Here is an 18,162-nt window from a genome sequence, read left to right on the forward strand (position 1 = left end):
TCCAAGTGTTTGGTTCATAAAGCTAAATAAATAGATAATGGATGAAGTTTCAACTGTGAGGGTAATTCAACCAAGATATGGAACCGTCATAACACCAAAACCTTAGAACTTGTTATTTTTGCCCTCACGTAGCCTCGGTTGTGTCCCTAGCCAAGCATTTGGTCATCTCCAATCCAATTTGTCTTGCAATTGTTTACATGCCAACTTTAAGTTCTATGATATCTCCTCGCGGCGAGACGGTTGAGAGGTTTCAAGATTTTTGTGACCTTTCTATTGAAATGCAATTAGTAAGTGGAGAGGGCAGAGATTCTCATCATTGAGGAGAAGAGAAATCTAAAGCCCCCCAAACATAATCCCCATGAAGAGGAAGCTAAAAATGGAGCTATTGAAAAATATCGATACGATTTTGGTGGAAACCCAACTCGGGGAGCATCACATCTGTAGAAGTTCTATTCAACACGATCATACGTCTTGGTCAGGTCGAGCTTGAAAGCCATAACACCATCCTGGACTATCTTCTTATGCTTGACATAATGCGTCATTTCATATGCCACTAATACATTGTAAGAAATGAGCCTGCTAAGGACAAAGGCACTCTGGTTGGGGAGATGATCTCATTTAGATATTTCTTTAGTCTAGCACTCAACACCTTGAAATGATCTTGCAAGGCACATTGTAGAGGCTTGTATGCTTGATTTCTACCTTCGGGCTCAAGACCATATTAGTTTCATTTTAGCCCAAGGTAGCAGCATCGTTCGGTACTTGAAGCGCCTATATTTTGATTCGGGTACCACCAAAATCATGGAAACATTTGTAAAAAAGTGTCAGCATACCTTTAATCACAAGGGCCTTGAGGTCGTCGACGCCCATTGGCGCCACATGAACTTCCTCGCCTATGAAAGGTTGGCGCATGGCCTTGTTTGTATCTAGGTTCATGTGTGGCTGAACATGAGCTAAGCCCTCTGACTAAAGCAGATCCTAGTAGTAGTTAGTACATAGCTTATTCATATATGAATATGATTGCACACATGTGCCATCTTCACTTTTAGGCATGTGATTTTGTTAAGTTTCTTCGGTTCTAGGCAGCACATATGGAAGTACTTTGTGTTCAACCCCCTCCCCCGGCTTCAACCACTCCACATGCCTCCTGTAAGTACCATTTTGATTCTTAAGAGGGTCAAGTGTGAATCTAACACTTGTCCTCTATGGGTTCGGTTTGCGGAGATGGAGTAGCTAAGGCATTGGGCAAGTTCCTTGTTAGCAACACGAGTTCACTTCTCCAAATCACCCAAATAGCCATACTCCAATGGTCTGGACTAGCAGCCACATATTTTGGTCCATTAGTTGTATCTCTTGCAGACCCTCTTCTTGGAGTCATCGCGCCACAAAGAGTAATGAGTGGATTGTTGCTAGCGTGTCCATATTATCTTCTTCTGTGATAACAATAATCGGTTGATCATCCAGATGGTGAGGTTCCCGGTTAATTACCTCATAAAGGGGAAAACAAGACCACAAAGTACTTGATGCCGGGGTTAGCCAATCCCTTTATGGACGTAAATATTATGGCCATGGTTGTGGTTATTCCGTGTGTTAATATTTTGTGACAAACCTAGATTCTCTAAAGTGATCAGAAACGCTTGTGGTACTTTTAATCAAGATGTTTTGCTACACTTGCATGATTTAGTTGAAATATGTGACATGCATCAATTTAAAGATGTCCATGTTAATATTGTCAAGCTTAGATTGTTTTCTTTCTCATTAAGAGCAAGAGCTAAAAAATGATTATTTGCCTAGTGGTAGTATTAATTCTTGAAGGCATGTAAGGAAGCTTTTATTGTAAAACAATATCCTCTTGCTAATATAATACAAATGATAACCCAAGTTATGAACTTTAAGCAAAATGATCATGAACATTTAGCTCAATCTTGAAAAAGAATGAAAATTATGCTTAGACATTGCCCAAACATGAATGGTTAATGTTGCACACCTTTTCTTATGTTGGATTGAACCATATATCTAGAAATTTGTTAGATTCGTATGTAGGTGGCACCTCTATGAGCATGACTCAAGCTCAAGCAAAGCAAATTTTTGGACAATATGATGACAAACCAGGTATGGGTGCTATCTGTATATGATCTTTATGGGACTTTTGTGTGGTGTGTTAAATTCTTCGCACACATACCCAATCTTCCTGACAATGTTTTTATGTATTATTTGATAATGATTTTTTTAGTTTTTGTGGCAATACTATTTTGTTAGCAACATCAGATATGCAAGCAAAACCTAAAGCAATGTTGTTCATACCAAACTAAGTGTCCATACCAAACTTTAGCGCTATATATCTTGCCCCTAAAAAGTATTTTGTGTTGTTGGTGCTTTAACTATTCTAGCACATGGTCCCTCCCGCCCTTGGAGCCATCTACACACCCCCACGATCCGGACGTCGGCGCCATCTTTAGGGTGTCTACCACCTGGAACCTAGTCTGCGGCAGCATTTGCAAGTTTTGGATCGGCCATTGGTTCGAGGGAAGACCTGTGGCCAAGATCGCCCAATTTATCTTCACGCTTGTCCCTCGGCGTCGCCACAAGACCCGTACCATCCAGGAGGGCCTCCACCTACGCTCCTGGGTGCAGGATATCCAGGGGGCGCTGGGCCCAGCGGCCATGGTCGAATACATTGACCTCTAGCGGCAACTGCACCACATCAACCTCTCTGATGCGCCTGATACCTTAAGCTGGCGTTGTATCACATTGGCCATGTACTTAGCTAATTCGTGCTATGAGACGCTCTTCTTTGACGCTTGCGAATACCCACACTAAAAATTGACCGGAAGCCTTGGGCGCTGCTGCGCATCAAGTTCTTTCTATGGCTATCTATGCATGACTTTTGTTGGACGGGTGACCGCCTCACTCTCCACGGACTCCCTCATGAAACTACTTGTGCCCTATGGAATCAAGGGCCCGGAACCATGCAACATCTACTAGCAAGCTGCTCCTTCTACAGGCAGGTCTGGCACAAGATTCTTGGATGGGCCAGGTCAATGGTTGACTTAACACTTGGCGACACGGCTTTCCAGTCCTAGTGGGCTACGTCATGCGATCACACACCGGCATCGACTCGCAAGGGATTGGTCTCATCCTCACTCCTTGGTGGCTTTGGAAGCACCGTAATGGTTGCATCTTCGGCGGCGACTGACCATTGGTCTCTACATCTCCACAACCATCAAAGACGAGGCGTGCCTCTGGGCTAAGGCCGGCGCCACCGGGCTCAAGAACATCCTACCCGAGACTTTTTTCTATTTGCTTCTCCACTCGCTAGCATGCCTTTATGTGCACATGGCTTGGTGAGCGGTTGTAACCCCAAGATGTCATTCTTCTATCAATGAAAAGATATGCAACATTTGCATATTTGCGAAAAAATCATTATTTGGTAGGGTGATGAAGCCAACATTTGAGAAAGGACTCATGAATGCGATCATCTTAGATAACTTGGGAAAACTTCTTTTGAGAGGAGAAAGACCTAGGAAGATTCTTACATTCTTCTCAGTAATAGTAACATTTCTGAATTCGTATACATTTTTTTGAGGGAATTCGTATACATTCCCAAGTTTCTAATGTGACTTTTTCCAACAAATTGCAAAATACAAACTTTTGAGGGATTTTCGATGATATAATACACTTACAATTTTATGCATCCCCCCCCCCCCCCCCACACTCACGTATTGGTGATAGTAAGGATAGTTTTGGAACGTTCATCAGATACATTTTTTGTTGTGAACAATCATCGGCTTCTAACGAACAGTTCACACCAAATTATTAAAAAAAACAAAAAGTCTAACGTCCACATGTGTGGGCGTTTGCATCTCGCCCACACGCGTGGATCCACGTCCGTTTGTTAGCGCATGAATCTTGGCATGTTTCTAGTGTCACGTAGGACTGGGCTGGTGTGTGGGCATTCACCCGGTCGCCCACACGGCCGTTTCACCACACGGGAGGGGCTGGTGTGTGGCGTTCAACAGTTCGCCCACACGTCACTTTCCACTCACGCACAAGGGCTGGTGTGTGGGCATTTGCCATCTCGCCCACACGCCCGTCTCATCTCCCACACCCAAGTTGCCACTTGCCATGTGTTTTGCAGTGTACATGGCAACTGCCCTAGTGTGCTTTATAGGCAGGTGTCAACTCTCTTTTTTTTACCCGAACATGTCAGTTGCCATGTATTTTTGCAGGGTACACGGCAACTGCCCTAGTGTGCTTGTAAGCAGATGGCAACTCTCTCTTTTTTATCCGAACATGTTGTTTTGCCATGTCTTTTTGTAGCACTACACGGCAACTGCCTAGTGTTAGTAGGTGGCAACTCCTAAGGTTTTCAAATCATGGCAACTGTAGTAAACCAGACCATACATGGCAACTGCCTAGTGGTAAACCAGACCATACATGGCAACAGCCGCAGTTGCCCAAAAATGGCATCTGGAACTTTTGACATTAGATGGCAACTGCAGTTGAGTAACTATGGCAACTGTAGTTGTCCGACATGGCAACCGTAGTTCAGCGACATGGCAACTGCAGTTAAACGAACATGGACGAGGGTCTGGACCATGGCAACTGCGGGCGCGCGGTGACTGTCACGCGGGGCGTGCGGGACCACGAGGTACGCGGCCTGACGTACGGGGCGTGTGTGCATTATCTATTTCGCTCACACACACGCGTGTGAGAAGGACCGGAAGGGAAAAAAAGATGTGTGGGCATTACTTGTTTTGCCCACACGTAGGTGCGTGGGCTGTTTCTCTTATACACCCACACACAAATGTGTGGGCAGACTCTCTAACGCCCACATGTGTGGCACTTATCGGTGTCCTAAAAAAATTCTTCAGAAAGAAACCATTGCTCAATGGGTCCATCAAGCGGAAGCAGAGAGCAAGCCCTTGACGAATCCTCGGGGCCGGCAGACAAGCGCCAACGGCGTGGCCATTGGCATGCTTAGGCCGCCACCTTCGGCCATGTCAATGGCACGGCCTCCTCCGGCATCCCACTCGAAGCACTGCACGAGCGCCGCCAGCGTGAAGCCAAGAAGGCGCATGCCCAGCCCTTCCGCCGGGCACCGCCTCCGGCCGAGCCCGAACGGCAGCATGGGCGCGGCCTTGGCCATGTCGGCGTCCAAGAACTGCTCCGGTCGGAACTCCCCCGGGGAGTCCCAGGCGTCGGCGTCCCGGTTGATCGCCCACGAGTTCACGAGGATCATCGTGCCGCGCCGGACCCTGAAGCCGCCCACCGTCGAGTCCTCCATGGCCTCGTGCGCCGGGATGAGCGGGCCGACGGGGCACAGCCGGAGGCTCTCCTTCACGACGCAGTGCAGGTAGGGGAGGTTGGCCATGTCCGACTCCTCGACCAGCCGCCCCGCGCCGACGTTGGCGTCTATCTCGTCCCTCGCCTTCTGCAGCATCTCCGGGTGCTTCAGCAGCAGCGCCATCGTCCACTCGACGGTCAGCGCCGTCGTGTCAGTCCCGGTGGTGAACAGCACCTGGATTGGAATTGGGCATGAGATTAGTTGTTAGCAAAACATGATGCTACCACCAAGACGATGCTACTCACCAAGACGATGCCCTTGACGACGTTGTCGGTGTAGTACTCGGGATCGGTTTCCTGCAGCGCCAACAGCTCGTCGATGACGCTGGTCGTGTCTCCGTCGCCGCCGGCGTTGCCGCGCCTCCGTCTGTGGTCGTCGACGAGGCCTGCCACGAACGCATCACGCTTCGTCTGCAGCCTCGCGTACGCGGCGTCGATGCCGCGCAGACGGTCGACCCACCGCAGCGCCGGGAAGAAGTCCCCGACGCTGGGCGCGCCGACCACCACGTACGACTCCTCGACGAACTCCTGGAACCTGCGCACGTCGCCGGCGTGCCCGTGTGCCGTCACGGCGCGCATCATCACGTTAAGCACCAGCTCGAAGATCCTAGGGCGGAGGGTGACCGTGACCCCCGCCGCGCCGCCGGCCGCCGCGTCGTGGAGCAGATTATCCACGAGGGACGTGACCTCGGCACGGCGGTCGGCCGCGCGTTCCTCGAGGCGGGGCGCCGAGAAGATATTGCCGGCGAGGAACCGGCGGAGGCCGATCGAGTAGGCGCTGTGGGAGGCCCAGGTGATCGCCGTGTAGTTGTACCCCAGGTGCTTCCCCACGAGCAGCCGCGGCCGTGCCGCCAGGGCGGCGTCGTGCACCGTGAAGCACTCCTCGGCGGCGGCGTGCGTGGACACGAGGAGCGCCGGGCGCGCCCCGAGCCTCAGCGACACGAGCGGCGCCAGGGCCCCGCCGCGGCCGTGCACCGAGGCGGCCAGCGTGGCCAGCGAGCGGTGCAGCGGCTTCTTGATCAGGTGGAGGTGGCCCAGCAGCGGGAGCGACGGTGGGCTCGGTGCGGTTCCACCATCCCTCGGCCCACGCGACGAAACAAAGTCGCGACGAGACCGGTGAGCAGGACGAGAAGGAGCAGCAGAACGCCGGCACTGTTCATGCCCGTGGCCGCATCCATGGCTAGCATTGGCATTTCCCTTGAGAAGAAGCTTCAGCGGTTGCTCTCTATATATACTGGGAGCGCGGACCTTATTTATGGCTCTTTTGATTCAAAAGAAATTTCACAGGATTTTTGGAAGCTCAGAATCTTTAAGAATATTTTCTATGCTGGTCGCTTTGAATCATATAGGAATAGGAGGTTCACTTCAACCTCTTTTTACAAGTGCTTTGTTTTTCATGTCGCATCAAACACTATGCTAATCCCACGGGATTCAAGATGGCATGTCACTTTAATTCTCTATTTTTCATGTTCCTGCATTTTGAGAATCCTGTAAATTAAGGAGGGCTTTACTGTGTGAACGAAACTACTCCACGCACGACATGGAGTGACACGATCTTTGGACGACAAAAAATCAGATGGTTGGGGCGGCACTTTGCCTATTCATGGATGGTGTGATCGATAGGCTCGTTCAGGGACCGGGTAAAGGTTGTCGTCTGCATAGCATCAGTCCTATGTGAATAGAATCGTCAAAAATAAGGTTGCCCGCAAGAGTCCTTATTGTCAGTAACCGTTTTTTCCTTTCAAGAAAAGGTTTTAGTTTTTCACATATTTTAGTTTTCCACTAAAAGCCACCATTATTGCACTAAAAACTATATTGTGTTCCAGCATTGTTGTTCTTCCTCTCATGATTTAAAAGATAGATTTATTCATAAATAAAATTGCCATAGTAAATTTATGTTCCATTATGGCCAATTGTATAAAATCTTACGAAACACGCATGATACTATAAAGATTCTTACTATGTGAAGAGAACCATCCGTTCATCACTCGTCAGCTAAAATCCAGACAAAACTAGAACTATATAAGTCAAGAAACTAGAAAAAATTATTCATTTTTTTATGGAGAGAGAGAGAGAGAGATTATTGGCATGGTACTTACAGTAATTTATAGGACTCACTCGTGCTCTAGTCTTTTCTCAACCTCAACGGACTAAACTAGTAGAAATAGATTTTTATTATTTGTTCCCTAAAGAAACAAGTTTCTGTTTGTCATATTTTCTGCTAATTCTCACCATTGTTGCAGAAAAATTATGAAGTGTTCCAGCATTATTATTGCTCCACTCATGGTTTTAAAATTATAGGTCTATTGATAAATAAAATTGCCGTAGTAATTCTATTATTGCTAAATGTTGAAAAACTTACCAAACATGCATGATATTTCATAAAGATTATTACTATGTGAAGAGAATCGTCACTCTTTGGCTCAAATCCAAACAAAACTAGAACTCTAAAAGTTAACGTATAGAAACAAAAAAAATAACCAAAATAAATGGCGGACATGTAATCTCGTCGGTGTTCCTTTTTCTAGGGGGGGGGGGGGGGGGGGGGGGGGGGGGGAGGGGGGAGTGTGTTATTATTGGTGTGGCACTTATAGAACTCGCTCGTGCTCTAGTCTTTCTGAATCTCGACTGACTTAACTAGTAGAAATAGGTTTGTTTGTTCTCTCCAAATATAGGTTTTTGTTTGTCATATTATTATTATTCTACTAATACCCACCATTGTTGTAGCAAGATAAATATGAAGTGTTCTAGCATTATTGTTGCTCTAAAATTATAGATCTATTGATAAATAGTTGCCTTGGTAAATTTAGGTTCCATTATTGCCAACTTCAGACAAACTTACCAAACACGCATGATAATTCATAAATATTCTTAGGTGAAGATAATCGTTGGTTTGTCACTTGTCATCTCAAATCCAGACAAAACCAGAACTCAAAAAGTCCATGTACAAAAACTAAAAAAATAACCAAAAAAACAGGAAGCCCTGTAATCCCGGTGGTATTCAATTTTCTGAGAGAGAGAGAGACTCGTTATCGGCATGGCACTTATAGTAATTTATAGGACTCACTCGCGCTCCAGTCTATTCTGAACCTCGACAGATTAACCTTGTAGAAATAGGTTTTGTTTGTTCCCTAAAAAATAGGTTATTTTTGTCATATTTTTTTCCTGCTAATACTCACCATTGTTGCAGGAAAAAATATGAAGTGTTCCAACATTATTATTGCTCCACTCATTGTTTTAAATTGATAAATATAATTCCCTAGTAAATGTATATTCCATTATTGCCAATTGTAGAAAAACTTGCCAAACACGCATGATATTTCATAAAGATTCTTACAGAGCGAAGAGAGTCATCACTCACCAGCTCAAATCCAAACAAAACTAGAACTCTAAAAGTCAAAGTACAAAAACTAGAAAAATAAACAAACTTAATCAGACAAACATGTAATCCCGTCGGGGTTCCTTTTTTTAGGGGGAGAGAGTGTGTGTGTATGTGTCATTATTGATGTGGCACTATAGTAATTTAAAGGACTCACTCGCACTCCGGTCTTTTTGAACCTCGATGGAGTAAACTAGTGGAAATAGGTTTTTATTTTTTCCCTACAAAAATAGGTTTCTGTTTGTCATAATAACATTATTCAGCTAATACCCGCCATTGTTGTAGCTAAAAATATGAGGTGTCCCAGCATTATTATTGATCCACTCATGGTTTTGGAATCAGAGGTCTATTGATAAATAAATTGCTCTAATAAATTTATATTCCATTATCCGAACTTTAGAAAAACTTATCAACACGCATGATACTTCATAAATACTCTTACTGTGGGAATAGAATCATCAGTTCATCACTCTCAACTCAAATCCAGACAAAATTTGAACTCTAAAACTCAACGTACAGAAACTAACAAAATAACCAAAATAAATCAGGAAGCAGAGACAGAGAGCCTCATTATTGGCATGGCACTTATAGTAGATCATAGGACTCACTTACACTCCAGTCTTTTCTGAACCTCGATGACTAAACTAGTAATAGGTTTTCGTTTGTTTCCTAAAAAATAGTTTTTTTTCATGTTATTAGTTTTCTGCTAATACTCACCATTGTTGCGGGAAAAAGTGAAGTGCTCCAACATTATTATTGCTCCACTCATGGTTATTCAATTATAGATCCATTGATAAATAAAATTGTCCTAGTAAATTTATATTCTATTATTGCCAATTGTAGAAAAACTTACCAAACACGCATGATATTTCATAAAGATTCTTATAGTAATTCACAGGAATCACTCGCACTCCAGTCTTTCTGAACCTCGACGGACTAAACTAGTAGAAATAGGGTTTTGTTTGTTCTCCACAAAATAGGTTTTTGTTTGTCATATTATTATTATTATTCTAATACCCAGTTACCCACCATTGTTGTAGGAAAAAATATGAAAGTGTTCCAGCATTATTACTACTCTACTCATGGTTTTTAAATTATAGGTCTATTGATAAATAAAATTGCCATAGTAAATTTATATTCCACTATTGCCAATTTTAGGAAAACTTACAAAACAAGCATGATACTTCATAAAGATTCTTGCTATGTGAAGAGAATCATCACTCGTCGGCTCAAATCCAGGCAATACTAGATCTCTAAAAGTCAATGCACAGAAACTGGAAAAATAACCAAAATAAATTAAGAAGCCTTGTAATCTCGTCGGAATTCGAATTTTTATGGAGAGAGTCATTATTGGCGTGGCACTTATAGTAATTTATAAGACTCACTCACGGTCTAGTCTTTTTTGAACCTCAATGGACTAAACTATCAGAAATAGGTTTTTGTTTGTTCCTTCAAAAAATAGGTTTTGGTTTGTCATATTGTTATTTTTCTACGAATACCCACCGGTGTTGCATGACAAAATATGAAGTGTTCCAGCATTAATATTGCTCCACTCATTGTTTTTAAATTATAAGTATATTGGTAAATAAAATTGCCCTAGTAAATTGATATTCCAATATCAATTTTAGAAAAAACTTACCAAACACACATGATACTTCATAACAGATTCTTACTATGTGAATAGAATCATCATTCGTCAACTCAAATCCAAACAAAAACTCTAAAAGTCAATGTACAGAAACTTGAAAATAACCATAAAAAAGCAGGCAGCCCTGCAATCCGGTCGGTGTTTGATTTTTTTATGGAGAGAGAGCCATTATTGGTGTGGCACTTATAGTAATTTATAGGACTCACTCGTGCTCCAGTCTTTCTGAACCTTGGCTGACTAAACTAGCAGAAATAGGTTTTTGCTTGTTCCTTCAAAAAATAGGCTTTGGTTTGTCATATTATTATTTTTCTACGAATACCCACCAGTGTTGCATGAAAAAATATGAAGTGTTCCAGTATTAATATTGCTCCACTCATTGTTTTTAAATTATAAGTATATTGGTAAATAAAATTGCCCTAGTAAATTGATATTCCAATATCAATTTTAGAAAAAACTTACCAAACACACATGATACTTCATAAAAGATTCTTACTATATGAATAGAATCATCACTTGTCAGCTCAAATTCAAACAAAACTAGAACTCTAAAAGTTAATGTACAGAAACTTGAAAATAACCATAAAAAAGTAGGCAGCCCTGCAATCCGGCCGGTGTTTGATTTTTTTATGGAGAGAGAGCCATTATTGGTGTGGCACTTATAGTAATTTATAGGACTCACTCGCGCTCCAGTCTTTCTGAACCTCGACGGACCAAACTAGTATAACTCTAAAAGTCCAGTCTATGAAAACGGCAGAGAAGCTATCAAAAAACTAAAACAAATCAGGCAGCCACTCCCATCGATGTTCAAATTTTGTTTTGAAGAGAGATGCATTATTGGCTTGGATATTATAATTCTTGAGACTTACTCGCGCTCTAGTCTTTTCAAACCCCCCACAAGAGAAAATGTTCCAGCACTATTATATTGTTCCACTCGTAGCATATAATTGGTTAAAAAAATGCCCTAGTTAATTTATCTTTCTTGTTCCATTAAGACATCTATAAATATATCTGGTTGTTGCCAATTTCCGGAAAAACATGCCCCCGGGACCATTGGAACGTGGAAGAGGCACCCCATGTGGACATTTGTAATCACAAAGTCAAATGCAAGCTGAATGGATGCGTATGAATGGAAACCACCTCAAGGCTTAACTACCTACCGATCAATCATCACAATTTTCTACTAATTGCCAGCGATTATACTATCTCACACGAGTTGGATGGGCATCGTCTCGATTGATTCCCATCCGCGCTCGCGGCTCGTGTGATCCGGTGCACGCTCGCGACGGAGGGCCAAGTGCTGCCCCGGCGCCTCGACGTCAAGCCTCGCGGTTGATCGCTGAGTTGCGAGAGTTGAGCTCATTTGAAGCCCATATTGGAAGCGCGAAATTTTTGAATCCAATCCGCGAAGACCCGCCTACCTCACCAACTTCGAGCTTTGGATGGGTTGCACCTGGCTCTTTCCTGCGCGCTCCGATGTTGAGGAAGTGAGAGCCGAGAGTCCACGAATGATGCTCCGACGATCTCATAAATCTCCCAAGCTGAGATAGAAAGGGGATGGTGCCTAAAGGGATACCGTTGGCGAAGAGGATGACACTGTGATTTTACCCGGGTCCTGGCCTCCGGGTGGGTAAAGACCATACGTTTAGATGTGGAGTTTCTGCTCCACAGCTTAATTACACTCCCATTAATAGTAAAATAGAAAAAAACTGAAAAAAAAGTTGGCAACAAATATTGTTGAATGTTCTATGGACGTGCGAATTTTCGTGAATTGAAAACATTCCTAATGCTCTAGGCGAAACAACAAAAACAATGCTTCAAATAGACTAATTTTGAAAGTATTTTGCAGTGCCGATTTTGTTGTTTTTTCAAACCTCCACGAATGTGATTTCATCATGAAAATTTGCACAACGGAAACCAACTAAGCAATGTTTGTTGTATAAAAAAGATTTTTTTTCATTTTTTTTCATTTTACTATTCACGAAGGAGCATTTAAGCTCGGGATTAGAAGAGCACTTTCCCCATACAGAGCACCATGTTTTAATTTATCTTTAACAAAATTCCAATCATGTGTCACTGACATAATGACATATGAGGCCTAGTGCCACCTCTAATTGACCCATACGGCTCTAGGGGTGTCACGCCTGATGTCAATAATAAAGGATACTTACCATGTGCAACACACACTCTTGTGGTGTTATCGGTGCATCTGCCGTCCAAATCATTCTATGAGTGTTCAAAAACTCTAAAAAGTAGATGATACATCATGCATTGTTGCGGGAATTGCTTGCAATATATTTCAATGAGGTATGGTCATATGAATATATGGATGTCAATAATATAAGAATTTTTTTGAGCTTATGATAAGTTAACAATTAAAACTGAAAATACATATGATTATTGTATAGTTATAAAATACTCCCTCTATTTTTATTTACTCTTCACATTAGATTTGACTGAAATCAAACTTTGTAAAGTTTGACCAAGTTTATAAAAAACAATATAAACATTTACCATAGCAAATATATATGATGTGAAAGTACTTTCAATAATGAATCTAATGGTATTGATTTGTTATTCTATATGTTAATATTTTTATTTATATTAAAGTTTACAAAGCTTGACTTTGACCAAAGCTAATACACAGACTAAATATTGAATGTGTAAATAGCATAATATAATTTAAACATTTAAGCTTTTCGCATGCATGGTTGCATGTTGAGGTGACATGTGAGATAAATATGTTAACGATAATCAACCACTTAGTTGTATAGAATAATTTAGCAAATAATTAATACTAAATCAGTGATGCTTATTTTGAGACGGAAGGAGTATATATAACATTATCTACCATGTCACAAAACATCAAAAGTAATTTGAATCAGAGCTTGAGAAACAAAAATAACAAATTCAATAGTTAACATGTTAATGGGACAACTTTATAGCCAAAACTCAAATGAGTATTATTCGTAACATGATTTGACTTTTTTGTTTCAAGGTCTAAACTGAATCTAATATTTTGTGACACATTGGGTATATGTTTTGCGTACATACAAATTTTTGTTTCAGATGTTAAAAACACTTGTCAGTGTATTTTGGACAAGATAGCACAAGGGTATTTATAGTCCAAATGACAGGTATGTATATGGCCGACATGAAACCCGAACCCATTGCTCTTCATAAATGTGTAGTCCAAAAAGGCTTGTATTATCGCCACTTTAATCACAATCAAACAACCTTAATTCCAGATGAATTTGGAGTTTGCTAATCACATGTGTCATGCGGTCACATGAAACAACCTTGGAAGCAAGTCAGGATGAAACAACCTTGGAAGCATGTCTCCCACAAAAGAAAAAGAAGATGATAAACTAAACGTGGAGGCAAAATCTGTATAAAGATGTGACCAATCTAAATATCATGAAAAATCAAGTTACTGTAAAAGGGAAATCCAAGAATTTTGTTTTTGCTTTGTGTCAGGTCAACGAGAAAATTAGTAATTAGTAATTTTAGAAGCAAACTTATCATAAGCCAAAAAAAACAAATCAAGTCAGAAATATGCATGAAAGAAAAATGTGTATAATACCGAAAAGAAATCAAGTCAGTATAAGTATACCAAACAAACTGTGAAGGCCAAGAGCATCTAGAGTAAATTGGGCTATTTCGTGTTTTCAACAGCATTCCTAAGGAGAAAAACACCCCTTTCATATATGGGAGGATATATTCATTCATGCATTGTCAAAATCAGATAAGCTTGTTGCGCAACGCAAACGTTGCGATCGTTGTAAGCTTCAAAGAATTGTGATATTCAAACTCAAGAACTGTTCAGCAACTGAAGCAACGACAATCTTTCCCTCCAGGATTACGCCTTTCACCGCCGACACCAAGGGTGCTAGGTGCTCGACATCTCCAGATTGACAGAATAAACTACTCAGTCCATGTAGTGCCTAACTTCTTTGACATAAAACTGTATCGGTCCGCAGCCTCATCAATCTGAAATTGAACCCAGGGCATGCAATAAATAAGTGAACAAGTGAAAACTAAAATGCAACTCAAGGATTTGGGAAGAGGTTTGCACAAACCAATTTCTTAGTCGGCCTGCCAGCTCCACGCCCTGACTTGCGGTCAATGCGACCAATTATTGGGTTGGTCTGCGGGCTGTTCTCAATGCTAGTGCACAAGACATGCTGCATTGTCTGTGAATAGCAAGCAAAGCAAAAGGTGTAAGAACAGTAAACACGCAAGGAAACACACTAGCTAATCATCAGATAATGCTTAGATATTCAAGATAGTTTGCAACATCCGCCATCAAACAACAACGCATACATGTGAAGGTTTGTAATTACAAGAACTTATAGTTAGGGTCTGATCATGGTTTCAGCAACAGTAGCACCTGCATATTGCTTGACAGTCTAGTTCCATGTGACAATGCACCAAATTTCTCACTGACACACTACAAATTACATGGTTGTAAAACTGATTTGTACTGTAAATGACAAATAAGAATGATGTCTACTACGCAACTTTATTCTTGTAGACACATGTTGGGCCTCCAAGCGCAGAGTTTTGTAGGACAGTAGCAATTTTACCTCAAGTGGATGACCTAAGGTTTATCAATCCGCGGGAGGCGTAGGATGAAGATAGCCTCTCTCAAACAACCCTGCAACCAAATAACAGAGAGTCTCTTGTGTCCCCAACACACCAAATATAATGGTAATTTGTATAGGTGCAATAGTTCGGCAAAGAGATGGTAATAAAAGTGTAGTAATGATAGTAGATATTGGTTTTTGTAATAGTAACAATAAAAACAGCAAGGTAGCAAGTAATAAAAGTGAGCACAAACGGTATTGCAATGCTTGACAATGAGGCCTAGGGTCCGTACTTTTGCTAGTGCAATCTCTCAACAATGCTAATATAATTGGATCACATAACCATCCCTCCACGTGCAACGAAGAATCACTCCAAAGTTCTTATCTAGCGGAGAACATAAGAAGAAATTGTTTGTAGCTATTCTTTCTGATCGATCTATCCAAGAGTTCGTACTAAAATAACACCAAGTTATTCTTTCCGATCGATCTATCAAGAGTTCGTACTAAAATAACACCAATTATTGTTTCTGATCGATCTATCAAGAGTTCGTACTAAAATAACACTAAAGCAAATTACGATTCATAATACTCAATCCAACACAAAGAACCTCAAAGAGTGCCCCAAGATTTCTACCGGAGAAACAAAAGACGAGAACGTGCATCAACCCCTATGCATAGATTACCCCAATGTCATCTCGGGAATCCGCGAGTTGAGTGCCAAAACACATATCAAGTGAATCAATATGATACCCCATTGTCACCACGGGTATTCATAGCAAGACATACATCAAGTGCTCTCAAATCCATAAAAGTATTCAATCTGATTAAACGAAACCTCAAAGGGAAAACTCAATTCATCACAATAAGATAGAGAGGGAGAAACACCATATGATCCAACTATATTAACAGTACAAACCCTCAGCCCCGAGGGTGGACTACTCCCTCCTCATCATGTGGCCGTCGGGATGATGAAGATGGCCACCGGTGATGATTTCCCCCTCCGGCAGGGTGCCGGAACGGGGTCTAGATTGGTTTTTCGTGGCTACAGAGGCTTGCAGCGGCGGAACTTCTAATCTAGGGTTACCCCGAGGGTTTCGGAATATTTGACGATTTATTGGGCGAAGAGGGGGTACGGGAGGCCACCGAGGTGGGCATAACCCACCGGAGCGCGCCTGGGGGCCTAGGTGTGCCCTGGTGGGTTGTGCCCCCCTCGGGGCACCCCCAGGTGCTGTTCTGGCTTATTGAATGTCTTCTGGTCCATAAAAAATCCACAAAAAGTTTCGCGGTGTTTGGACTCCGTTTGATATTGATTTCTGCGATGTAAAAAACAAGCAAAAAACAACAACTGGCACTGGGCACTGGGTCAATAGGTTAGTCCCAACAAATGATATAAAGTTGCTATAAAATGATTGTAAAACATCCAAGAATGATAATATAAGAGCATGAATACTTCATAAATTATAGATACGTTGGAGACGTATCAACATCCCCAAGCTTAATTCCTACTCGTCCTCGAATAGGTAAATGATAAAAGAAGTAATTTATGAAGTGTGAATGCTAGCAAAGTGCACAAGTTTGATCAATGGCAATTTCAATCACCTTTCGTAGCATCATAACAGCAATTCTTTCCTATAAAGCTTCTCATGTTAAAGTAGCAACCAATTCACATGTTAAGGTTCAAACAATGAATTCTCTTGAAACTCAACAACCTATGTTCCCAGTCACCAAGCAATTGTAATTCAACTTATTCAACAGAGTTTAAGTAAGAGCTCCACATACTCAACCATCATATATTCTTCTATGATTGCTAACACTCACCGCATACACATGACCAAAATGTTTCAAACGGACACATAGAAAGATAAGGGCTTATAATTTCGCCTCCCAACGTATTCACCTCAAGGGTGATGTCAACAATAATAACTCATGCTACCCACATCTAACTGGATATATGTGCCTAGATCTTTCCTCACCAAATGATGCTTGCCAAAAGAGAAAAATAAAAAGGAATAGAGAGAAAAACTTTGACTCTTGCATGAAAATAAATACATAAAAGTAAAAGGTAGGCCCTTCGCAGAGGGAAGCAGAGGTTGCCATGCGCTTATTTGTTTGTATGCTCAGCCCCTTAGTGCAAAAGAACGTCACGTTATATTGCCCCTTATGACAGCAACCTTTATTATGCAGTGTGTCGCTTTTATTCTTTGCCATCACAAGTTCGTACAACGCTCAATTTTCTCTTACACTAAATGTTCTAACACATTTAGAAGCAATTTTTATTGCCTTATTTCACCGATGACAACTTACTTGAAGGATCTTGATCAATCCTTAGGTAGGTATGGTGGACTCTTGAAAATAATATTTGAGTTTAAGGGTTTTGGGGTGCACAAGTAGTATCTCTACTTGGTGCAGAATTTTTGGCTAGCAAAGATGGGGGGCAAGCACCACATGTTGAAGGATCTGTGACAAGATAACTTCTATGTGAATATGAAAAAACATAAACCATTACGTTGTCTTCCTTGTCCAACATCAACAATTTTGGCATATAATATTTTGATGGGGGCTCACAATCACAAAAGATTTCCAAGATAGTGTATTTGCATGTGAAAGTTCTTTTCCTTATAGTAATCATTCAGGAATTGCTTGTATGACCAATATTGTGATTGTCAAGCTTCAAAAGATTTCACTTTCTAAACCCAATGTGAAGCTGCTACTAGGCATGATATGAACATATAATTTCAACTTCATGATATTCAATTCATTCAACAATTTACTCGTAGGATATAAGTGAAGCACAAGAGTAAATGACAAGGTACTCCAAAAAGATATAAGTGAAGATCAAGCGAGTAGTTAAGTAAATAGGTAGCTATTTGAGGACTCTATCTTATTTTAAAACTTTCAGATCTAAGTATTTTATTAAAACATCAAGCAAAACAAGACAAAATGACATTCCAAGAATAGCACAACTCAAGTGAAGAAGCAAAAACTTAGGCTCAACCGATACTAACCGATAATTGTTGAAGAAGAAAGGTGGGATGCCTACCGGGGCATCCCCAGGCTTAGATGCTTGAGACTTCTTGAAATATTATCTTGGGGTGCCTTGGGCATCCCCAAGCTTGAGCTTTTGTGTCTCCTTAATTCCTCTCATATCACGGCTTTCCTAAATCTCAAAAACTTCATCCACACAAAACTCAACAAGAACTCGTAAG

The 18,162-nt window shown here is 41.7% G+C and overlaps 1 pseudogene; it reads right to left on the bottom strand.

The window, feature by feature from the left end:
• Positions 1-4,726: 4,726 nt before the first annotated feature.
• Positions 4,727-6,524, bottom strand: LOC123141140 (cytochrome P450 81Q32-like; annotated as a pseudogene).
• Positions 6,525-18,162: the final 11,638 nt, after the last annotated feature.

The sequence above is a fragment of the Triticum aestivum genome, chromosome 6D, assembly GCF_018294505.1.
Source record: "Triticum aestivum cultivar Chinese Spring chromosome 6D, IWGSC CS RefSeq v2.1, whole genome shotgun sequence".
In the NCBI taxonomy this organism is placed as follows: Eukaryota; Viridiplantae; Streptophyta; class Magnoliopsida; order Poales; family Poaceae; genus Triticum; species Triticum aestivum.